The following is a 25,665-nucleotide window of genomic DNA, read 5'->3' on the forward strand; positions in this document are numbered from 1 at the left end:
GCCTAGCAGGCAGCTATGGTTGGCTGTTAAGTTTCATGCGTCGCTGTGGGCTCGGAATTCAGGTTACCTGCTGGTACGGCACCATTCGCTATCCGCATGATCGGATGGCAGGGAGGGGGTGTCTGATTTTTTTTTAGTTTTTTGTAGAATTTTCAAGACCCTAAGCACTTGCTGTATACCAAGTTTTCGCGGCTTGACCGGTAAGGTCATAAAAAAGGGTTGTCTTAACTTTTCCTCCTGATGGATCCACTAAGAGGGTGGGAAAGGGTGGTGGGAAAGCACACGGCGGCGCTTGCTTGCTGGTTGTTCGCATGCTACTGTTAACGGCTTGATATACTAGGGGTCTTAAAGGAAGAGGTGAGAGCCGGGGGGAAAAGGGGACGGGGGCTGTTCCTTCTGCTGTTTCACATGAATTAGCTGAATTCACTGGGCAACGCCCCTTTCGACAGAATAATGATCGCATTAGATTGGGTGAAAGTCAAACTGATGACGCTAAGGCGTGTGAGGTATCAAATGAAAGGTCCCGATTAACGGAATCACGCGGGATAAATAAAAAAAATGCTTCTTGATTGTAGTCCCCAGGCAGTCACAATGAGTCATAGATTGGGTTAAAATTCAAAATGACGCTGCGAGGGCATCTGGGGAATCAAATTCAAGGTCTCGATGTGGGGAATCATTCGGGACAAAATGCGTCATGGTTATATGATGACGTATTCATGGTTAGTCATAGGTTCTGTTAAAATTCAAGTTCATGACACTAGGGCGTGTGGCCTATCAAATTAAAGGTCTCGATGAGGGTAATCACGTGCTTCCTGATTATTATCATGACATAGTCAAGGTGGGTCATAAATTTGGTTAAAGTTCACAATGACGCCACTGGGCGTGCGGGGCATCAAATTGAAGGTTCCGATGAGGGAAATCACGTGGGACAAAATTGCGGTATGGCTATATCATGAGATAGTCATGGTAAGTCATTGATTGGTTTAACATTCAAATTGATTCCACTAGGATGTGATGGGTATCAAATTAATGGTCTTGATGAGCGGAATCACGTAGGAGAAATACAAAAATGCTTCGTGGTTATAACCATGAGATAGTCATGGCGAGTCTTATATTGGGTTAAAATTCGAAGTGACCCCCGGTAGGGCGTGTAGGGTATCAAATTTACTGTCTTGACGAGGGGAATCACGTGGTACAAATAAAAGAAGGCTTTGTGTTTCTAATCATGAGAGCGTCATTATGAGTCACAGATTGGTTTAAATGCAAGGTGAAGCCACTAAAACATGTGGGTTGTCAAATTGAAGGTTTCAGTTAAGTGAATCACGTCGGACATTTAAATAATGCGTCCTGGTGAGAGTCATGGTTAGTTTGACTGGTACGAATTCCATATGATCCTGCTAGGGTGTGTGGCGGTTTCGTCGAGAGGGATCACGTGGGACAAATATAAAAATGCTTTCTGGTTATAGTTATGAGGATATAGCAAAAGGTATCTTTCTTTAAGTGCTGGGTCGGGTTTAACCAAAATTCCTTGCCAACCCGTAAGGCAGTTGTGCTATATACATGCGAAGGTTTGTCCAGCGATGTAGACTGCTTCCTAGTAATAAAAAAGCCTTGTAATAAAAATATTGGCGTCTAATTGGTGAATCATCAAGGCAGGATGGCATGGGGTGAAAACAAAAGTCATGCCAAGCTCTCGAACTTAAATCACCAGACCCAAAAACTCTCTGCTAATAACTGCCATTCAAACGTTACTTTTTCCTTAAAGGGGCGTTACTCCTTTTCCCCGTGTCCCAACAAACAAGCAAATCCTTCGACACATATGGTGTCGTGAAAATTGTGGACGACCATAGGTAACAGGGGGTGTCGGAGCTTATCAGAAAGGCGAATTTCACATTTGTTTATGAATAAGCCTTGCGGCCGCGTTTCGTGTCCGTAATTTCCTTCCCACAGTGTACCAACGTGCACTCGAACCTAGAATTGGTCAATTACATGTGAGACATTAACTCCTTGCTAGAGTGTAGGAGATAGAGAGGAAACAGAGCCACCAAGACATGAACAGACATTGCGACAGAAGGAAAACACTTCAGAAAAATAAGCAAGCGCAGTTTGTGTGTGCGCTTGAACTGATTTTCTTACAATAAGAAATCAGCGCAAGATATAAAATCTAGCACATGATAACAATGTAAAGGAAAAGAATGAACTCGGGCTCTGCCGTTCTCCAACGACTACATGTGAAACACAATGAAAGAACAGATGACTGATGCAACACACGCACACACACACACACGCAAACGCAAGCGCACGCGCACGCGCACACGCACTCGCACACGCACACGCACACGCGTGCGTGCAGGAAGTTAACAGCTGGGTACGGTGATTAGATCTCGAATGCATTCGGCATTCGAGATCTAATCGAAAGGCGTGGGTTCGATCCCCACTCTGGGCGCGTGTTTTTCTTTCTTTCTTTCTCACGTAATTAATAAAAAAATAACAATGTAACGTCACTAACGGTAAAAAATAGTCTAACCATTCCCCTATGCCTTCTTAGGCGTTGTAGACTGCTGGCATTTCTTTCTGTATATATATATATATATATATATATATATATATATATATATATATATATATATATATATATATATATACATTATACACATGGGGGGGGGGTGCTCACGTGTGCGCTTAAAACAGACTCCGTGTCACTGTCGCTTGCATGCCCCTGCTGTCCTGCTGTCTTGTTTTTCGACATTAGCAAACACTTATTCTTCTCTCCTTATAAATGCGGAAGTCTGGTCACGCCTGTATACGGGCTCAGGGAAACGCACAAGGCTCAGAGAAAAACGAAATGACGCAAAAAATGCAAGGCAGCATGCGTCTATTTGCGTGTGCAAGACCAACATAAACACCGTTTTTAATCGTCTTAAAAGGGCGTGCGTTCACGATAATGAGAACTCCAGCGGATCTACAATTCATGAGCGCTCTCTGACGTAATGGAACGTACACGCAAAAACAACTTTTGTTTAAGGCAAGCGCAATTGTGGAAAAGGTGCTACGATAGTTGACATAAAAGTACTTCATGATACAACATGCTTTAACTTAAAGTACCAACTTAGGCAAATTGGATGAACACAATTGTAATACGTCGCAAAAAAATGGCGGTGGGCAAGGACAGTGGTGTATTGTCCATCCTTTAATGTTCATGGTATTTTTGTGCGTCCATCATAGCCTGCAGGTAAGCACGGGCCATTTACTATTTTCCTGTCGGTAGCGCAGTAATTTGCCAGAGTTCACTTGAAATTTTGCCTTTAATACACCAAATAAGAGAGAGAGAGAGAAATAGAGAGAGAGAGAGAGAGAGAGAGAGAGAGAGAGAGAGAGAGAGAGAGAGAGATAGAGAGAGAGAGAGAAGGGACGGAGGGAGGGGGAGAAGAGGGAGAGAGGGCTTTTATTTGGGCAGGAGGACTCCAGGTCCCTCCAGGTCATGTGGGTGAGCGGGGCGTAGTGCAGGATTTGAGGTCTAAAACATCTTTGGGTTCGTTAGTGTCTAGTCTGGTGCGCCCCTTGGAAAGGCAGGATTAAATGCATAACTTCTGGACAGAGGGAAGGGCCTGTTGGAGAAAGCCTTTTGGAGTCAGAACCTTGAGGCGCTCTGTCTTTTGTTTCTCGTGCCGTATTAACTGCACCGTTGACGGTGAGCGGATAGAAAAAGGGGAGTCGTGTTGGAGAGCTCATCATAGGGCGTATGTGCTCCTCTGTAGCCGCATGCACGTTTCTCGGTGATGAATCCTCGTGTCCAGGTGAGCCGTTGATACGAAGAACAGTTGTTAGATTGCAGGATGGAGATCTGATATAGGATTTTGTTGGTGACTGTACTGGTTGATGTTGAGCCTGAGAATTTGTAATGCCGCAAAGGAGGCCGTCCTGAATCGTATACAGTAATACCTCGTAAACTCGTACTCGCATATCTCGAAAAATCGGCTAAGTCGAAATTTTCCGCGGCACCGAACATTGTCCCATACGTCCCATGTATATTTTTCCCTTCATATCGAAGTATTTTTGGGTCGGATTGCGGATAACTCGAAATCTTGACTGGGAGTGGAACGAAAATTCCGCCGCCGGACCATTTCACAAGGTTCGCGCGATGAAGTCGCGCGACTTCACAGACTGTGAGGAACTTTGTAAAGAGGTCATCAAGCTTACACGTAACGGTGCCGCCGAAAATGACGTGACTTTTCTGGAGTACGCCCGTGTGAGCAGGATGTGGCGGTGACCGGAGAAATGACGGACGCAGAAATCGTTCAAACGGCCACTACCGTAGGGGACGGCGGAGACGACGGCGGTGACGAACCACCTCGAGAGGTGCCGACATCTTCTGAGACGAGAAATTTGCTGCGCTTGATTCGAAATAAGGTCGAGTGCAGCGGCGGGGAAGATCGACTGATGCGATGCGTCAAGCAGCTGGAGGACGCCTTCCTAGGCCCGAGTACGACCGCAAAGCAGACGAGCATTACGCAGTTTTTCTCTGCTAAATAAAATGGCAGTGCGGCAAAACCCAGCCGGTTAAAGTGTCTTGTATGTTATTTTTTTCTCTTTTAAACCTGCATAAGAAGAACTATTAGAAACTGCCGCTGAAGAGCCGGTAAGTAGTAGTGATTTTTCTGAAGAGCGCTCATTTTTCCCGGCGATTAGCCCAACTTTGCTTATCTCGGAAATCCGTTTATCTCGAAATTTCCTCTGGTTTTTACGACTTCGAGTTAACGAGGTATTACTGTAGTTGCAGGCCAAAGGAGTGACACCCGCCGCGGTGGCTCAGTGGCTAAGGCATTGCGCTGCTGAGCACGAGGTCGCGGGTTCGATTCCCGGCCGCGGCGGCCGCTTTTCTGATGGAGGCGAAAAGCAAAAACGCCCGTGTGTACGAGATTTCGGCGCACGATAAAGATCCCCAGGTGGTCAAAATTAATCCGGAGCCCTCCACTACGGCGCGCCTCATCGCCTGCGTTGCGTCGGCGCTTTAAACCTCACAATCAAATCAAATCAAATCAAAGGAGTGACAGTCGAACACGACGAAAAATATGACGTGAATGATAGAATAGAGTTCCGCTTCCCGTATCGTGTCGAGGATCTCTCGTACAATCAAGAAGGACAGCGCGGCGCGGCCTGATGCCAGAAGGATCAAGCGCGTGCTGCGCTTTGAGCAATACTCTATAGGATTGCCGTGCGCAGTCAGGTGTTGAAAAGAAAACTTTAATAGAACCAGTAGCAGAACATCTCTTACCGACATAACACCCCCCTCAACCCCCATGCATACAATTAAGGGTAGCATAGTCTCGATGGCTAGGCAAAACGGCTGGTAAAAAAGAACCAGGCCTGTTAGTTTGTTATCTAAAGTAGTAGGGCTTGAGGTGAACCGCACGGACGACCTACTCCAATCGATCTTCCGTGTCTTCACAAGGGGATTCCCGGAACCATGTATGTTCCCAGGGCTGCTTCAGGGCTACAAGCAAGGTGGCTCCGCTGTCCATGGCGTTGCTCGCAGCGTTCTTTACCTTGGGCTTTTCCGGCAGGAGACTGAACTCGGGCGGAATATTTCATCAGGCTGGTTTTTTTCCTGGGCCGGCTTCACGGCTTCCTGGGGCCGAGAGGGCATAAAGATTGTCTACCTTCGTATCTTTACTGGTGTCACGTAGCCGGGACTGACGCAAGATTCCCCTACTTAACCAACTGAATCAAACTCGTGTTCCGCAGTCAAATATAATGAGGTAAAAACGTCAAAGGAGCAGTGAAACAGAATGAAGGGCAGTGTATAGTGGGCGAATCGAATGCCTAAAAGTTTGGACTGCGTGTATTTTTTACAGAGCGGTGTTTATCCTAGATTCATTCTATAAGAACGGCAACATGGTCGATAAAACCAGAGTAAGGTAGGAAAATGAACAGCGGGCTGCAATCTTCCTTTATCAAACAAGATGGGCAAGGGCGGCTTGCCGGCAATCAGAGAGAACAGGCGAGCGCTCTGCTTTCAGTGTAGGGTGCTACAAGAGCCGTGCGCGGAGAGGCGCTGGCGACAAAACGTAAATCAACTGTTTAAGGGGCCATGAAAACAAAATACAACTTTGTGTACATTGAAAGAACTTTGTTCAGTTTTTAAAAAAAGTAGCCCTTGCTAACTCACTCAGCCTCATTCCAGCCACGAAAGACATTTTGAAACTAAAAAACGCAATCAATATGAAAAAAACCTTCATATTTCGCGATACAGTGACGTGTTATGGCCCAGTACTAAAAACGTGGTTATCAACGATCAGTGTGTTAACTTCACGTTAGCATTGAAGTGATACGGTCAAACGGAACTAAAATTACCCAGTCATATTTCTTGGCAGTGGCTTATGTGGGCGCCCGCCCACTACACATGCGAGATTCTTTGACGTTGCAGGGAAGTCTAGTTGGAGTTGCCACTGCTTCATGCGTTTTCTTGAATATCTTAATTATTTGTTTGATTGGTATTTGGGAAAGGGAACATTAAAATGAGCCAAACTTTTATTTTGTCGTCATGTCCGGTTTAGAGAAGAAACGGTTCCCGCCACCATAACTATGTAGAGGGAGGAAGAGAGAGAGAAGTTGACTTACTTCCGAGAGGGCGTTTTTTGCGTACGTTGTGAACGCCCCTAAATTCGCGAAAAATACCAGTTATCTATGAAATGTTTTGAAACATAATTATTAATTCGGTCCTAGCTCTTCAGAATTGGGAAGTGAAGAAAAACTCCCGGGCCATCTCCACTAGCGTGCAACCTGAGGAGGAGCGAAGCACGCAGTGTATAAGTGTATTCAAAGATTGTAAGCCTCTCTTGCCGCGCGGCGTGCGCTGATTGGGCGCCGTAGAAAGCGGGTTTGTCGCTTGCGCTCGGCTATAGTGTCACTAGATCCTGACTTGCCTTCAAAGATAATCTCCAAATATAATCTCTACCAGGAACACTTGGTGTTCCTGGTAGAGATTGTTCCTGGTAGAGAGATGGTGTTCCTGGTAGAGATTACATTGTTCACAGGCGCCTTATCTGACATAATGCCGTCTCGATGCTGAGCACTCTGTGTCTTAGGCCTTGGCGTTATTGCCCACGGAGATGAAACAGTTGGGGGGTAGAGGTATACAGCTTTGCTTGAAACACGAAGCGTTCTAGCCCGAGGCGTTGGAAAACGAGTGTCCCGTTGTTTTCTTTTAGCACGCGTTATGTTCTAGCGCGAGGCGTTGGAAAGCGAGTGTGCCGGTGTTTTAGTATACCGTGACCACATGAGACGACAGGAGACGCCGACAGACCGAGCCTCTAAGGTGCTTCGCCCCTAACACATTGAAACTTGTTTTCACATCTCGCAGTAAGACTACTGTGCATATTTAAATATCATGGTGCCGACATTGGAATACCGAGATGTTAAAAAATGGCCGCTGTCCGCTCCTTTCGTTGCAAATGTCGACTAAAGATGATAGTCGACTGGCGCCCCTGCCAAGAAAATGCCTCCCTTCTCTTTTTCGCTCACCTCTAATGCTGTTCCTCTCCCGTGTCGTTCCTCCCAAGATAAGACGCTAGAGGTTTACTCAGGTCAACTTAAATTTACCGCGTTCCACACCACGTTCTACTGCTCCAAGCCGGGTGTCTAGATGCCAGCGCTGCCGTAAGGCGGGGACGCGTGGGAATTGAGGCCCCCTGCTACCATGTTTATAGAACCACGTTGCCCTACTCCATGTGCGTTCCAAGCGGAACGTGGATCCCGTCTAGTCGAACCTTTCGTTGCTGTTGCCGTTTGATTTCTTAAATGCCGCCAGGAGCTTTATAGTAGCGCGGGCAACAGCAGGCGACAGTTTTCTGCCGTTGATGTAGTATTCGCAAAAACCAAGCATTCATGACTTTTTTGGTAAAGGAACACTGCAAATATTCTTTATGTATTGATTTTCTGCCTTAAATTTGCGTAATGTCTTGTTCTTGTTGTCTTATTGTCAACATTTTTCAACAATGTTGACAATCATGAACATTGAGACCGGACTTTGACGTTTTGATTTGGCTGTGGGTACATAAGACTATTGCGCATCTTTTGTTTCGCTTTGGCCGGGTGTCTGAATCGAGTCACAGACAGACAGACAGCAAACCAAAATTTCTTTAAGTAGCCGTCTTTACCGTCTTTAGAAATTACCCTTGTACAAATGCATGGTCATCGGATCTTTGCTATGTTATAACGGTATTCCCACTTCCTATCACCTATTTTTCGCCTGCCCTGTCTTTCTTCCCCAGAACACCCCTTCCCAGTGTCGAGTAGCAATCCGGGCTCCAAGCCTGGATAACCTCTGGGCCTTTCCGTTCGTTTTTCTACTCCTCCTGCTCCCACTTTCTCCGGGCCACGCAATGGGGACGATGATGGTGGCGTGCACTTGTGATGACAGTTATGCCACCGCTGCAGATTGATTGATTGATTGATTGATTGATTGATTGATTGATTGATTGATTGATTGATTGATTGATTGATTGATTGATTGATTGATTGATTGATTGATTGATTGATTGATTGATTGATTGATTGATTGATTGATTGATTGATTGATTGATTGATTGATTGATTGATTGATTGATTGATTGATTGATTGATTGATTGATTGATTGATTGATTGAAATACAAAGCGTTCTCCATACACATCCGTGGGTATTTGCCGCAATCGACCAGCTTGATTCGACTTGCAGAAGAAGACATCTACGCTAGTGTGGCTGAAAAGATGTGGGCGTGGATGTGTCATCAGCATCGTTTCCATGGGTATTTTCCTTCTTTTCGAACGTTAATATGAATAATGAGCGTTGGCAAACCGCGTTTGGTAAGCCTATGATTAGGCTTAACGCTTGGCAGCCTTACCTTTAAAAACAATGCCAAACTCACTGTGCGCCACGCTGCGGATACCGCGTGACAACGTTCGGCCTGAAAGCGCCACTTCAGGCCTAACGTCGTCCCTGCGCATACTCGTGTACCCTGTGCGTTTACGCGTGGGCGTGGGAGTGTGTGCATGCGTGCGCGCATGCCTCATAACCTGCCTTTTATTTGCATTACATGTTTTTATCGCGTTTCTTTTTGAAACGTGGAGCAACCCTGCGATATTTAATATTTTTCGTCACTATTACATAAATAAATAAGCCAATATAATTTACATTCAATTTCGCAACGCTGGCGCTCCCGTGTTTTAGTACTTGCGCAGTCTTGAAAACAAGAAAGCAATTAATGGAGGGGACGCAGCACGACTGCTGTGCTTAGGTTACTCCACGTTGATACGTCAATTTTGGGCGCTTGCTTACGATGCGTATTGCAAAGGCCACGTGCCGAACTATATGTTTCAGTGCAGCGCGCGCAAGATTCGCGGCATATTGCTATAAAAAAAAATTCAGCCTAAGTAGTTCGATCACGTGCGTAGTTTGGCAATTCCGGCATCTGAATACTGCGTAATTTTTGGCCGTTCCCGCTCATTACAACACAATCCTGTTTCTGCTCGCCGTAGGCAATGTAAGCAGAAAATACATAGAACATGTTTTCTGGACTGCACTGGCTACCGCACAGGGGCCCAATTTCTCAACGGTCCACAAGCTCTAAAGTCGTCCTTGGCGGTCGGGAAAAGCTAAACACGATCCCGCTAGGACGCAACTTCACGTGAGTTGCCAAAAGGCTTACGTCACAATCTATCAGGCACATTCTCTTCAGCGTTCTTCCCACACTACAACAAACACCCCCTCTATTCGCTCCACCCTCTTCCTACCCATTGTAATTCTAGTCTTTCTCGTTCATCGTGCGCTGTGGATTCCCCTTTCCAGCGACGACAGCGTGCCGCGACTTGTTGCGTCACGGAAAGTCTAGGTATAGACTTGTTACGTCACTGGAAGGCGCGTGCATGGGGAGAGAGTCCTGCACGCAGCCAATTTTGCGTCTGCCCTATAACACGGTGCCAAGTTGTATTTCCCGGTAGTTGTGGTGCCGCAGGGCTTTCCGGTCGGCCGGTCTCTCGACTCTTTCACCGTCCAGATCTAAGCGGTGCTTTGAAATAGGCGGTTGTGTGTCTTGATCACGCAAGTTCGAGCCAGGAGCTTTCCTTTAGCGACGGAAACTGAAAAGAGAGGCGCCTCCTTTCTCTTCCGTCGTCCTACATGAACGCGCTGCAGCGATGGCTTGGGCTTAAAAACGCCTGCCCAGCCTTGCCGGATCCGCATCGTTGCGCGATCACAAACGCCCTGTTTACACTGAGTTTAAAGCTATTGAAGAGCGTCCTTGCTCAGCAGTCGCGCATTTACAAAAGCGCCACGGGTTTTTTACAAGGAAACTTAGGCACAATAGCAAGCAGGGGGAAAGGGGCGATTGGGGATACGGGACGGACGTGGTGTTTACGCTAACAAATGCGCCAGTCCTTCGCAAGTCCAATTAAAACAGTATCTCCTTCGCCGTGCAGAAAAATAAACAGCTTTATCTTGCCACAGCCGAGAAAAGGCGGGGCACAACGAGTAATAGATAGAGAGCACGAACACTGAAGTCTTCTAACGCTACGCATGCGTAACGAAGAAAGCAATTTTGAAATACTACGGGTAGACGCAAACTACAGAGTCAGTGCTGCTCTCGGCGAACACAGCAACAAAAAAATTACAAAGCAAGGCAATAAGAGCTCCCGAACGTCATTTTTAGGCCGCTTATTCTCGGTGCAGTGAAATCAAAAGGTGACTGATGCACCAATTGTCTTGTTTGTGTGTGGTAAGGTCTCCCTCAATTGATTCCCTAGTAAGCTGCTCTTTGTTTTGCGGGGGCTTCAGCGCACTCAAACTTTCGTATACAACCACATTCTCTGAATTGCAACGTCAAGTGCGACCCAACGTGTACCTGCTGTGATCGCTCGCGTTACTTTAGCCTCATGCTCAAACATCGGCCCGTCTGGCTTATCCACACGCTGCTGTAAAATATCGGAACGTCACACAGGACTTCTAGAGCAGAATTCTCAGTATTGTCTATTTCATGTTCGTTTCCCAGTGTCCATTTCGAGCGAGACATGGTTGGGTGAAAGCAGACGATCAGGTGCGACCCATCCCAAACAATACGGGGCGGCGTCTGTTTCTGTGCATGGCTTTAGACAGAGGCCTCGTAAGTGCAACGACGTCACGACTGAGATGGACGCAAAATGGCCATTTTAACAGAGAAGCTGTTTAGCAAGTCGTAATTTTTCGTGTCCCCAGTTAAAAATAACAAGAAATCGCCGAGCGAGCGCACGTGAGCGCGAGCCTCGCGGCTACCGCCCGACAGTTAACAAAACCAAGAAAATGCCTAGCGCTCGTGTGTGCGTGCCTCGCGATGACCGCCCAGCGTCCCCCGCGCACATTTGTCAAGCCAAGAATACTCACTTAGAGAGGTTGGCCAAGATTGCGGGGACCGCCAGGCTGTTGCAAAAACCAAGAATATGGCGAGCGCTCGGGTGTACGTGCCTCATGGCGACCGCCCCGGCGCACATTTGTCGAGCCAAACATACCAACTCACAGAGATTGGCCAAAATTACCCCCTCCCCCCCCACCAAAGAAAAAAAAAGAAAGTCCTGCGTTCGCCGTAATCGGGGCAACACTTGCTCGGAACGAGAAAGACACGTCATAGCGTACGCCCCTTCAAGGTGGTGTCCAATGATTATCACTTCCAAAAAAATGAAAGAATATCTCCCTAACAGCGACGATGATGGAGTAAAGGTCGTGGCGCGGCAGCAAAGAAGAAGCAAATCGGCTGCAATCGTCGACTTAACCTTCGTGATGGTCGTGAAGGTTGCGTACAGCTTCGCTATCTTCAAGTCTTACGCGTTAATGTGAGCTTCCTTAATTTTTTTTTTTTTTTGAAACGGACAAACGTAATTCCGCCCCTGCTCCCTTCAGGGTTTTATGCCTTCAAAAAGTTTTTTGTTAACGTTGGATAGTCTCTTATAAGCTTTAGGCGATGGAATAACTGTTGATCATGGCTTGCAGATTTCGGTTCAGCTGAAAAAGCAACCCCGAAAAAAAAGCGCTCGATTTCTTCTCACAGCCATGCTTGCACACTCACACATGACGCATGCTGTTCATGAGGATTGGCAAAAATGGCGAAGCCAATTCGTTGTGATCCTCATTTCTGGGATGGGCCAAGAGTGACCAGAAGCTGCATGCCACCTGCTATGAACGTCGGCCTGTTTGATCGCTTGCTCGTTTTATTACTGGCTTATCTGGAAAATTCATTGGCACATTTCATGCACTCGGCGACTTTGCAAGCGAATAGCTAACTTCTATCTATCATCACAATCTGTAATTTATGCCTGCGTCCAGCCAAAATTCGTTTGTGAGTAGGCACGTACTTACGTCCCAAAATCCTTCCACCGAAATTCCACCCAGATCGATGTATCCTCCAGATACGGCCGCTGCAGCCAAAAAAAAAAAAAAAGAAATTGTAAACGGGTCAACGAGTAATGTCAAAAGTTCAACGGACACCTCTTAAAACACTTCAACAAGAACCAAAAGGCAACCAGCTGGAAAACGGCACATTCACATTCTGACTGGATTCCATCGGAACTGCGGAAAGCTCTGAAACGGTATGCCCTTGCTTACAGACAACCTCGCAGCATACAATAGAAAGTATTTATTTACAGAGCCCTGTGCAAACAGCTGCACGCTAGCGGGCAACCGAATCAGGGTAGAAGTCAATGACCCGAATAGCTTCTAACAATGCGTTCGCTTTCAATCTGCTGGTAAATCGGCAAAAAACGTGAACCTCTCAGAACAACTACTGTAAACTCATTGAAGTGGCGCTGCTTTGTGTAGCAGTTTAGCTCGGCATTTCTAAAGGTTGCAATGGGCCCCGTGTCCAACTTCTCTGTGTCGTCCTAATATTGCGCTCCCATAATTTTTTCGCCGGATTATCAAGCGCCTCATTTTTCTTCTGAGTGATGGTGTTGCTCCGACAACATTATAAACTTAAGGAAGGTTGCTGATTCTCTATTTTTTACGCCTATGCCTAATTGCGCAATTGAATGCGCCCCTTTCCCGGTACCTGCAAGATAGCATGCACTGTTCCTACGTTTAATCATAGGTCGGCAAAACAGGAAGAACTCAATCCAACTCAATCACAGTTTTTTGCCTGCAAGCTGTACTCACTCAAACTAAGACTCAAAGAGCTCGTCACCACTCAAAATCTCTCGTACTCACTCATCACATGTTCCTTTGTAATCGTACTCACTTGTACACAAACTCATTAGTCCTCACGAGTACTCGCATTCAATTTGTACTCACTCTAACTCCACTCGTCTGTACCCACCTGTACTCGTATTCAATCTGTACTCACTCTCACTCATGCTCAATCTGTGCTCACTACTCGTAATCAGTCTGTACTCACTTGCACTAGTACTCAATCTGTACTCAATTTTGTGCTAAGTCTGTACTCACTCGTACGTATCATTAATCAATTGTACTCGAATCGTACTCGCATTGACTCACATTCAAAACGGGGTCTCGAGCCGGAACCGAGCCGAAAACCGGAATCTAACCGGTATTTTTGCCGGAAGTGAACCCGAACACGAACCATTATTTTTTGAGCACGCTGAACCCGAACCGGAACTGAACCGAAAACATAAAGAACGGTCACCGGTTTACGATGAAATGGTTCGGCCATCCGCAGCTGGTACTGCGCGGTGAGCGCCATTCGGGACTTTTGTCTTTCACGCACCATCAACTTCGCAACTTCTCACGCACTTCCCCCTTCAGATCAGTCACAACACATTCTCTCTTCGTCGTCATAACATAAGGAAAGGTACGCGCACCAATATTGCAATGGTATGCTACTGATGGTAGCGCGAGCGAAGTGCAAGGCTGAGCAAACAAAATGTCACACTCTTTGCAGCCTGCAGGCGATTATGAAACGTCGACTTGGCTCTTCCCTCGCTGCGATTTGGTAATGACGATCGGGCCGCAAGATTGCTGCACTGTGCAACGGTGAAGGCCAACACCCGAAATGTGCGTACTTGTTGCATTTAATACTTTTCTTTAAAAAGATCCCGCACCTGGAAAGTGTAAATACTTAAGAAGTGCGACCCTCAAGAGCTGCTAGGTGGGCGAGCCGTTGGCTGCTGACCAAAGAGATGTGGATTCGGTCACCCCCGCCCCCCCCCCCCCCCCGCCCCCTCCGGTTGCAGTTTTAAAGACGATAGTCTTTCTTGGGCTACTTGAACGCAGAAACTTTGGTCTGTCTGTCTGTCTGTCTGTCTGTCTGTCTGTCTGTCTGTCTGTCTGTCTGTCTGTCTGTCTGTCTGTCTTTGGGGGGGAAATCTTACTGCTGGCCTGCACGTGGCCCCCCCCTGCCGGCGGACTGGGCTGTGTCGGTCGGTTTCAGCTGTCCTGCTTTGGTCCGTCGCAATGGCAGGAGTCAGTGGTGAGCCAGGCCCACTGTATTGGGTATTCAACGCCCATGGGAGCTTGAGCAACTCCCAGGCACTCTGAGGGCAAGTGCCTTCCAAGAACACCGATGCGTGATGCGGACGCAGGCCCGGACAGCCTGGGTGGCTACCGAGGTTGGTGCTTGGAATGGTAATTCGATCAAAATTTGCGGTCGCAAATTTCTGTGGATCAACTATGACTCTCTTTGACCGGGGGCGGTAACGCGCTCCTGTAATCCAGTGTGGTGGAGGCCGGGGGGCCAATGTTGCGAAGTGCAACTGCACCAAGCGGTACAGTTTGTGTTATAGTGGCGCACGGTTGCTAAGGCAATGTGAGCGCTACTATGAGGCCGGGGTAGTGGCGAGCCCCTGTAACCGCAGCTAGGAAGGGGCCTATAAACACGAACCGATCTGCTCGCCGAGGGAGGTGACGAGCCCTTGTAACCCAAGTCATAGGGGTACATGCGGTACAGTTCGTTTTATCGTGCCATGCTGAAGCATGGGTACACACAATGAGGCCGGGGGTGTAGCGAACCTCTGTAACCGGAGCCTGGAAGGGGCCTTTAATGCGAACTGGTCTGCTGACCGAGGGAACTTGATGAGCCCTTGTAACCTTCAGTCTTTGGGGCGAGAGGGCAGAGCCACTGGGAGTTCCTCAGAGAGAGAGAGAGAAACAACCTTTATTAGAGCCTCAGAGGATCCCTTGTATCCCGAAATATGGTATTTGTGGAGCAACTATGACTCTCTTGGCTAGGGGAAGTAGCGAGCCCCTGTAATCCAGTGTGGGAGGAGGCCAAAGGCTGGGGGTGGTAACGCGCCCCTGTAATCCAGCGTGAGAGGAAGCCAGCGGGTCAATGTTGCGACGTAAGCACTGCGCTCACGCGGTACAGTTCGCACGTAGTGTTGGCGTACCATTGCTGAAGCAATGGGTAGACCACTACCGAGCCGGGGGCGTGCACACCCCTGTAACCATAGCTTGGGGCTCGTTCTGTTGAACTTGCGAACTGGCCTGCAGGCCGGGGGTTGTGACAAACCCTTGTAACCTAATGTCATAGGGGCCAGAGCGTGGAAGTACGATAATTCCACGGGACCTCCTCGAGGAATCGGGGAGGCGGCACAATCCCTGCCCAGGGAGCGTGCAAAACGGCCGCCACAGCGGAGGTTCCTGGTCAACTGGAATCAGGTCCTACGCGGAGGTCGGGCGGTCGGGTGTCAGCCCGGCACTTGGCAATGCGGTTGAAGCAGGAAGACGTGTCGAGATCGATCAACTATGACTTTCTATGGCCGGGGGAAGTAACGCACCCCTGTAATCCAGCGTGAGAGGAGGCCGGCAAGTCAAGTTGCAAAAGTAGCAAGTGATGGTCAGCGTACAGTCGTTTGTATTGGGAATACCGATTAATTTCGGGAAACCATTACGGGCCGGGGGACTGGCGACCCTTGTAACCGCAAGCTTTGGCGGGGCCAGCGACCTGATAGCAATATGTCGGGGGGAGTGACGGACCCCTGTAACCGAACGTCAAGGGGGCTAGATGTTGTACAGTCCGTATAGGGCCGGGGGGGGGGGGGGGTCGCGCCCCCTGTAACCTTGCTGCGAGGGGCCTATAGACTGATCTTCTTTAGCTGAGGCGCTTGCGAACCTCGTCACCCAAATGCCACTGGGACGTACTTTCATGAGCTACTTGGTGTCCCGCACGGGGAAAACGGGGAAAGGTGAGGTTAGTACACCGACCGGGGAAACTCTCCTGGCTTAGTAACGGCTAGTAGGCCCGGACCGATCTCCTCTGCCATATGGAAGGGAATGCCCGAAGACTCTTGTTCCTATGAGCGAAAGAGTAGGCAAAGAGGAGGACATAAGAATAGTCCCGATGTGCCGCAGGGACCTTGCGAACGGGCCATTGAGGCACCGATCGCATACAAACTTCCGGTGTCCGGAGACCGTGAAAAGCAGGTGTTGCAAGTACCCGTGTATAGTGAAAAGCTTCACTGGTGATTCGTGAGTACCTGGTGCGAGACAGTTGATCGAGGACGTTAGTACGCATCGGCCGCAGAGCTGGGGGTCGGCAGGGGGGGGGGGGGGGGGGGGGGCGACCGTCGCCACTAAATAGGGTACTTCCTGTCTCCGACAGTTGGGGCCCAGTTATCGGACCCTATGGGTGAGCGGTAACCCGTGGCAGGGCCCGCATATTTGGCAATTGGCACTGTCTGATGCCCTCGCTGAGCAATCAGTCCTGGAAGAGAGTCAGACAAAAGGATTGGAGCAAAATTGCTCCCCCCATTCCCACCCTTCTTCCCCTAACCCATCCCGATGTCCAAGTTCCCGTTCCCAGCAACCCACCCTATCCGGCTTTTTCCTAGGGGGGACAAGAGGGGTCCCCCCGGGCTCGTCCCCCTGGTGGTGGGTCGGAAGAAAGTCTTTCCCGTTAATTTCTCTCCACCTTCGTGTGGACAAAATTCTTTTTGCCGGTTGGCCTGTTTTTGTATTGTTGCAATTGGGTATAACCGGTTGTACTTCGTGTGGTACCGGGGAGCTATTGAAAGCTCCATTTACTCGATGTCTGTCTGTCTGTCTGTCTGTCTGTCTGTCTGTCTGTCTGTCTGTCTGTCTGTCTGTCTGTCTGTCTGTCTGTCTGTCTGTCTGTCTGTCTGTCTGTCTGTCTGTCTGTCTGTCTGTGACTTGATTCAGCCGCCCAACAAAAGTGAAACAGAAACTACGCAATAGTCTTATATACCCACAGCCCAATCTAAACATCTACGTCTGGTGTCAAGAACAAGAAATTGCGCAAATATAAAGCAGAAAACCAATACATGAATAATATTTGCAGTGTTCCTTTATTAAAAAATTCACGGATGCTTCGTTTTGGCGATAGAAAATAAAATACTACATCAACTGCAGGAAACCATCGCCTGATGTTGCCCGCGCTACCTGGCACATTTAAAAAAATCAAATGGCAACAGCAACGAATGGTTCCACTAGCTAGGTTCCACGTTCCGCTTGGAATGCTCGTGGGGTAGGGTAACGGGGTTCTATAAACGTTGTAGTAGGTTGCCTCGATTCACACGCGCCTCCGCCGTACGGCAGCGTTGGAATCGAGGCGCCCGACTTGGAGAAGTGGAACGCGGTAAATTTAAATTGGCTTGAGCAAACACCTAGCGCGTTATCTTAGGAGGAACGAGACGAGGGAGGAACAGCATGGGAGGTGAGCGGGAATGCAAAGGGAGGCATTTACTTGCCAGGGGCGCCAGTCGACTACTGTCTTTCGTCGACATTCGCAACGAAAGGAACAGATACGCGGCCAATTTTGTTTTATGTAAATGAAAAACGAAAACTTTCATGTGTGGTAATTTCAACGCACGTAACAATCCTCAGGTGGTCTAAATTTCTCTGCTGGCCTACAATATACTGTGCGCGTCATCGCACAGAAGTAGCGTCGGGGAATCAAACACACCAATTTATTTGACAAGTGTGTTTTCACGGGCCTATCTTGTGGTTTTTAGGTTATTCCGTTCCGAGTTCCCACATGAATAATTTATGCTCTTTTTTTGCTGCATTCAGCCATCGAATAAGCGAAACACCAAAAGGTAAATTTTGCTCTATATTTATCCCTTCCTTTGTATAACTTTTAACATATCCAAATGTGTCATCATGGTGAATGAAGCGTGCGCCGCGGTGCCTGGCATAATAGTTTTTTAGGACGCGTAGAGCGGACAACTTTGCGTTTTTAACGAATCCAAATAATGATAACAGATATAGCAAAAAAACTGGTAACGCATAGCATGCACATTCTCCTTTCGCAAAAAAAAAGGTTTATATTGGGGCCGACCTTCCAGGCGCTACGTATTTCGTCTTCGGTAAAAAAAACTGCATTAAAGAAGTAGACGACATACAGAAAGGCAGGCTGGTCCCGCAATATTTCAATTGCCCGGCACTTCGCGCTTTATAACAGCAGAGCTGTTGCAGCTCGCCGTAATGTGTGCCGCGTAACGCGTAACGCGTTAAAAATACCCAGAAAATGCCGAGCGTCCCGGCCCGCTCAGTGGCTTTACCATAAAGGAAAAAAACTGGCAAAAATAACCTCGAGTCTCGGGAAAACGCCGAGCGCTCGTGAGCGCGTGCCTCGCTGTGACCGCCGATCGTCCCCGGCTCGCGCAGAGGATTTAGCAACAAAAAAAAAAAAAAAAAACGTGAATACCCCAAGGAGCCCCTCGCGTTGCCTAGCGACTGTAGGAACGCCGCGTATGCGTCGTGCACGTACGAGCCGCCGCTGCACTTTAACTGTCGTCAAGCGCATCCGCGCATGTAATGCTTGGCATGAGCAACACGACGATATCGATGACTATAAAGATGACTACTACTAGCACAGTCCAAAGCGAAGACGGAGAGAGAGAGAGAGAGAGAGAGAGAGAGAGAGAGAGAGAGAGAGAGAGACAAACATTTATTTTAGTAATGAGCAGGAGGATGTTCTTAGGGCCTCCACCCAGTGAGAGGCATCCTTATTCCAAGATGCCTTGGAGCTGGCTGGCCGTCCGGGCCCGTTCCACCAGTCGGCGCTGGTCCGAGAGCTCGGAGCTGGTCAGCTGCTCCCCCCACTGCTCATAGGTAGGGTTGGGATTTGAAACTTGCACAAATGCGTGGTCAGGTGTCCTTCAGCGCTCACGTAGAAAGAAATCCTGCAGCTTCGCTGTGCTTCAAGCCTTGCGCGACTTATGCAAGCTTGGCCAGTATTTTTGTTTCGTGTGGTTGACGGCTGGAAAAATAAGTTCACCCATACTGAGTTGCCAAAGAATCGTCTAAAACCCTAGGAGAAGCCGCGGTGCATAAGATCCCGCTGCTAGTTCAAGGCTTCCAAGTATTCAAAAACGTGTTCGACCCATTTCAAGTCAAAGGGCCTTAAGTTTGACCTCAACTAAAACGAAACCTTTTTTGAAGTAGCTCGCTGTCTGAGTTACGACATTACTGACTATCGATCCCCACCGGCGGAGGGTCGGGTGTACTGCTCTTCTATTTTCTCGTCGGCGACTCCCTCCCTCGGTGCGCTTTAGACGCAAAAACGTTCGTGCCGGTCTTCAGTGCACGTTCCTCAGGGTCATGCACAAAGTAACCTGCCTTGCGTTACTTAATATTGTCAGCCCCACTCCGACTACTCGGAGTGGCACTGGCTACCACCCCAGGGCAGGAAACATTTACCTTAACATAAATACCCATGAAAGTGCGGGGAAGCACAGTCCCGCCGGTACACGTACTGGTCATCGCACCAGACGCGTATTCTAGAGGTCGTGGTCTCGGATCCCACCCGGCGGGCATTTTTTCACCACTTTCTTTTCTCAAAAAATGCTTCAACTGTTTCTATGACCTAACGCATTCTCCCCTTTGCTTTCCGAGGTGTTCTTGACTGCCAACCCTTATTTCTATATATATATATATATATATACAGGGTTTCGAAATGAGGGGCTCGTTAGGAAATTCAGAAAGAAATGCCGGCAGTCTAGAACGCCAAAGAAGGCATAGGGGAATGGTTAGACTACTTTTTACCGTTAGTGACGTTACATTATTTTTTTTATTAATTATGTGAGAAAGAAAGAAAGAAAAACACGCGCCCAGAGTGGGGACCGAAAGGCGTGGGTTCGGTCCCCACTCTGGGCGCGTGTTTTTCTTTCTTTCTTTCTCACATAATTAATTAAAATAATTATGTAACGTCACTAACGGTAAAAAGTAGTCTAAGCATTCCCTATGCCTTCTTTGGCGTTGTAGGCTGCCGGCATTTCTTCCTATATATATAGTGTCACGGGGCATACAGGTGGGCAATACCCCATAACGTCATTACAAAAGACCAGCGAGGGCGCAAGCGTCACGTGACTGGTGCGGCCCGGTAGCCAGACGTTGCTTTCGCAGCTCTTCATAACTCGGGCACAGATTCACTACCTCTGAAACGGTTTCCGAATTTTTCCCGTGAAGACGGCCTGGGCTGCCAGCCAAGGCTAGGGCATCCCGGACTTACCTTTTTTTTCACGCTATGTGTGAGTTTTTTTGTTTCTAGAGCATATACAGGGTGTCCCAGCTATCATGCACCAAAATTTAAAAAAAGAGCAATGGCGTTACTCGAAGAAAACCTAGTGAGCGTAATGTTTGCAGTACTGTGGAGAAGCGGACAGTAATTTTTTTTGTTAATGAGACTGAACTAATTAATTGTAATTAATTATCTAACTCGAGAATTACTGTCTTAATCACTGAAGTGTCAATGAGGCACTTTTAGGTACCCACGAGGGGCATCTAACTGCGGTATTTTCAGCGACGAACTAATTGCGTACTCATTTATTCTGACTGATAAAGAAAACCCTCGAAATATGAAAAATACCACGTGACGGCACTTCCGCGCGCATCGTAAAGCAGCGTCCCCAAATAAGCCGATTGAAGCGTGGCCTCCGCGATTTGCTGCCGGCGGCGCGCCGCCGGTAGCCGATCGCGGAGGCCACGATTGAAAGCAACTGCTTCGCCTGTCACCCGCCAGAAGAGACAGCTCATCACCTTGATAACGCAGGAGGAGGAGCAGCAACAGCAAGATTCGCGGGGCGCGTGTGCAGATAAGGCACAAACTCGGCCGCGATTTCTTCTTTCTTTCTTTTGTTTACTTCGTGCTGTCTAACTCAGAGGCAGCCTGTTTGAGGGCATTGCTTTACGATCCGCGCTAATGCGCGCGGAGGCGCCGTCACGTGGTATTTTTCATATTTCGCGGGTTTTCTTTATCAGTCAGAATAAATGAGTACGCAATTAGTTCATCGCTGAAAATACCGCTGTTAGATGCCCCTCGTGGGTACCTACAAGTGCCTCATTGACACTCTAGTGATTAGGACAATACTTCTCGAGTTAGATAATTATTTACAATTAATTAGTTAAGTCTCATTAACAAAAAAAAATGCTGCCCGCTTCTCCACAGTACTGCAAACATTATCGGCTAGGTTTTCTTCGAGTTACGCCATTACTCTTTTTTAAAATCTTGGGGCATGATAGCTGGGACACCCTGTATATAGGTATGTTTTTCTGTCGTCTATCCGGCGGAATTGATTTTTCTATAGCTGTTTTACTGTGTGCATCATGCGGTGTCCATGTAGAGCATTGCTTCGTTTTATCCGTGGGCCAAAATAAAAACCCGTAGGCTGTACCTGGGCTCGTTAACAAACCCATGACTGGTTTATGCATTTATTTAGTGCGGAAAATGCAAGATGAAGGGTTACGTTAAATGTTCAGCGAAAATTTGCGTCCAATTTGAGCCTTCGATTCACTAACCATACCTGTCACTGAGAGCAACCGAACAAGCTGACAGATTTTTCAAGGCAGGTCATGTCGAATTTTCTTAATTTCTTTTTCAGATTGAAATGGCGACATCTTGAGCGCACGTCTGTTTCATCACGTCCGGCCTATAGCGTTTCAAAAGAGTCATGACGCATTTGCGTATGACGTTCGTTTTAGAAGTGATTTGCATTTGCACCACAGTAACTAGTTCTACCGATTTTATTCTGTGTTTCTCTTGCTGATTTTTCGTGCTGGAGCAGTGTTATTGGCAGTATGCCTGAGAAGGCCATCGCTTCATGCGGCTGTCAGGGTTACATCATCAAATGCTCCCAGGAATTTAAACTCGAGTTTATACGGTACAGTTAATAGCAAACTTGAAAAGTGTTTGACGAACGCGCACATTACTATTATTATTTTCCCAACCCCATTTTACATCACGGCATGTAGAGGCTTTGTCCATGCACCTTTAACTGCTTTTATCTACATATATTATTGGCTAAACGTTCTCATTTTTTTGGTTTCTTAAAAACCGCTGGTATGGAGGCTTGGCTATGGCCTCTGTTATTCCGTGTACAAACAAAGTGGCTTGAAAAATTCAAAGACAACGGAAATGTTAGCGCAACATCCGCCTTTAACCAAGTCTAACCGTTCAGCCCTTATTTACAATGTGTTATGCAAATATTACTTCTCGCCATTTTCCTTTTGACCAACATGCCGTGCTTAGCATATTTCGCGTGTCACCTCTGATGCCGACAAGTGGCCGTTTCTTCATAGCAAGAGATTCACGCGTGACATAGTGCATAATAGATTCGAATTTTGGGGTTGAGCGCGCCGAAGCTACACAGATTAATTCATAATGGTGTTTAACGCACAGACACTACACAGGCGATGAGGCGCGCCGTAGTGGAGGGCTCCCGATCAATTTTGACCACCTGGAGATCTTTAGCGGGGGCCGAGATGACGAACTCACAGGCGTTTTCGCTTTTCGCCTCCGTCAGAAAAGCCACCGCGCGGCCGGGATCCAACCTGCGTCCATGGGCGCAGCAGTACAACGCCTCAGGCAGTACTGAACCGCCGTTGCGTTTCATAACTCATTATAAGCACAGATACCATCATCTACCGGCAGCGAGCATCAAACTATAAGGGGCCCCTAACCGCCTAGCGAATCAATTTACTTTTTAAACTGTACAGTTAAGTACGTGATTAGGAACCTCTTCAGTGACGGACGTCCAAACACACGAAGGCCTTTATAGGGCAGGTGGTTTTAAAAGAAAGCCTGTAATTATGTGCACTACCTGGGTCTCCTGCAAATAGTGGCTTGCCCCTGGCTCTTTCGAAAACACTAAAAGATGAATGACTTGTTACTTTGAGTGAACGGTCGCACTATTGAATGGTGCACCGGGTTTTGTTCAACGGCAAACGGTGCATTGTATAACGGTGCATTGATGGCGGCCAGCGGCGTCGCGCCGCGCCGCCGGCGAAGGCCACACCAACTCCGCAGAGGGCGGCAACATGGCGTCAGCACTGGTCGTGAAGTGGTGCAGGCACTCCAGCGATCGCTTCTAACCGCTCGTTCAAATGCAGCACGAGGCGCAAAAAATGAAGTTGCTCATGCGGGAAAGGGACAGAAAGTGCACTATAAAACGTCATTCGCACCGCTTTTGAAAGCGCCCATCAATTATCTACCGCGGTGGCAGGTTGGCATCTTTCACGGTGCCAACCTGCTGCCCCGAGCACTTCGAAGCTCCCGCCATAAAGAGCGCGTCTCCCTATTGGAGCAAGTCGTCAGGCGCGAGACTTAACCATACGTCATCACAACCGCCATGCCTCATTGGTCTTTGCGCTCTGCGGAGCGGCAGAAATTGGTTTCGATTCTATTCGCTCTGCGGCAAATAAAACGCGCCGCTATCGGCGGAAACAGGTTTCCAGCGGCTGCAAACGTCTTCAAGTCAAGCGGCGCGCGGCACGGCACGGCGCCGCTAGTGCGCACGTACCTTAATCCGATTGCATTAGCCATCTCTGAATTCTGTTGTCAGTTGGTGTGTATAAATAAACGTGGACAGTGAAGAGGAACAATAGCTCTGGCCACCATCAAGTCGTTCGTCTCTGCTCCGCTTTCGCTTAAAGAAAGAAAGAAAGAAAGAAAGAAAGAAAGAAAGAAAGGAAGAAAGAAAGAAAGAAAGAAAAAAAGAAAAGAAGAAGAAAAGAAAGAAAGAAAGGAAGAAAGAAAGTAAATAGAGAGACAGAAAAAAAGAAAGAAAGACAGAGAGCAGAACCTACAACGTGCTCCCATTTTTCTTCTCGGTCCTAGCTAACAGTCCTTTAAAGGGGCCAGGAAGACAGACTTGATTAGAAAGACGTCGTTGTCTTGATAGTTGCAAATACCATCGCAAACGTCAAACAAAAAAGCTAGATCGTAATAAAACAGATCAGGAAGTGGAGAGCCTCCAGAAACTTTCTGGAAAAATCTCTATGACGCCACAAAATCTTACTCGCGCAATCGGCGGCCACCGACCAATGGCGCCTCCAAGAAGGATGACTGGGCGATTGCAGCGAGGCCTCCAGTCCCCTTTGATCCTATCAATGAAGTGCTGACGTGCAGCCAACATACTAATTGATAGTCCTCTAGTGCTGGCCCCTATTGCCTCACTGTAGCGCGTTCCTGTAGCCCGCCACAGTAGCGCGAGATTTGAAAGATTTTTCAATATTGCTTGATTTTTCCTGAAGGGGGCGGGGGGGGGGGGGGGGGGGTGGCGGGATAGAAAACGCCTTTCATGGCTTGAATAGGGCTGAGGGAGATACCACAAGCTAGTTCTTTCAAACTGAACCAGGTTGTATTTTGCCTTTGTGGCCCCTTTAACCCCCCTCCTCTTTCCCCTCTCCTCTCTCCCCCCTCCCCTCTTCCGAAAAATCTTGCTGTTCTCACACTTTCACCTTCCGTAAAGGGGAATGTTCATTGTTCGAGCTGGAGACCACTTGTTGCTTCTATTTTGCAAATGTCGACATTTTCGACACCTCTCTCCACATGTTCATCTCAGACATTTACAGAATAGAAACTCGCTTTTATGTCTATTAGAGCGGTAAGGTATATTTTTTTTCCGGCGGAATTGATTTTCATATAGCTGTTTTACTGTGTGCATCTTGCGGGGTCCGTGTAGAACATGGCTTCATTTTATCCGTGGGCTAAAAGAAAGACCCGTATGCTGTACATGGACACATTAACAAACTCATGATTGGCTTATGAATTTATTTTATAATAATCACCATCAGCGTTAATATTATGTTAATGCGGACAACGCAAAGGGCAGGTTTAGGGAAAATGTTCAGCAAAAATGTGGGTTCATTTTAAAAACAATTCGATTCAGTAACCATTCCTTTCACTGAGAGCAACCGAACAAGCTGAAACTTTCCTCAAAGCTGGTCACGTCGGATTTTCTTAATTTCTTTTTCGTATTAAAATGGCGACATCTTGTGCACGCACCCGTTTCATCACGTCCGGCCCATAGCGTTTCAAAAGAGAATCACGGCGCATTTGCGTATGACGCTTGTTTTAGTAGTAATTTGCATTTGCACCACCCCAACTAGTTCTATCAATTTTATTCTGTTTCTTTTACGGATTCTTGATGCAAAAGCATTTTTATAGGCAGTATGCCTCACAAGACCATCGTCCCTTGCGGCTTGTTGTGGCGAAAAATCCTGCCTGCTTTACGTCATTAAATGCTCTCAGGAATTTATAGTTGAATTTATTCGCTACAGTTCATCGCAAACTTGAAAAGGGTTTGACAAATGCGCATATTACTGTTTTTATTTTTCCAACCCAATTTTGTATCACGACGTATATACGCTTTGTCTATACATGGTGTTACAGGGAAGGCTTGAAGTAATTTTAAAAAATAGGCTTTCGGAGGTAAAATTGTTTTTCTTGTGCGAATTTGTCAGAGGCCGTGGC

The 25,665-nt window shown here is 47.6% G+C and overlaps 1 long non-coding RNA gene across 1 annotated transcript in view; it reads right to left on the bottom strand.

The window, feature by feature from the left end:
• The window catches only part of LOC144174960 (uncharacterized), a 95,448-nt gene that overhangs the window by 8,852 nt on the left and 60,931 nt on the right, over positions 1 to 25,665 (bottom strand). The window contains exon 2 of the long non-coding RNA XR_013323564.1: positions 12,363 to 12,421. This is a non-coding gene — a long non-coding RNA (uncharacterized LOC144174960). The remainder of the gene's footprint in view (positions 1 to 12,362; positions 12,422 to 25,665) is intronic.

This window comes from Haemaphysalis longicornis, unplaced genomic scaffold (assembly GCF_048455015.1).
Source record: "Haemaphysalis longicornis isolate Haplotype H1 unplaced genomic scaffold, Haemaphysalis longicornis Haplotype H1 scaffold_3, whole genome shotgun sequence".
In the NCBI taxonomy this organism is placed as follows: domain Eukaryota; kingdom Metazoa; phylum Arthropoda; class Arachnida; order Ixodida; family Ixodidae; genus Haemaphysalis; species Haemaphysalis longicornis.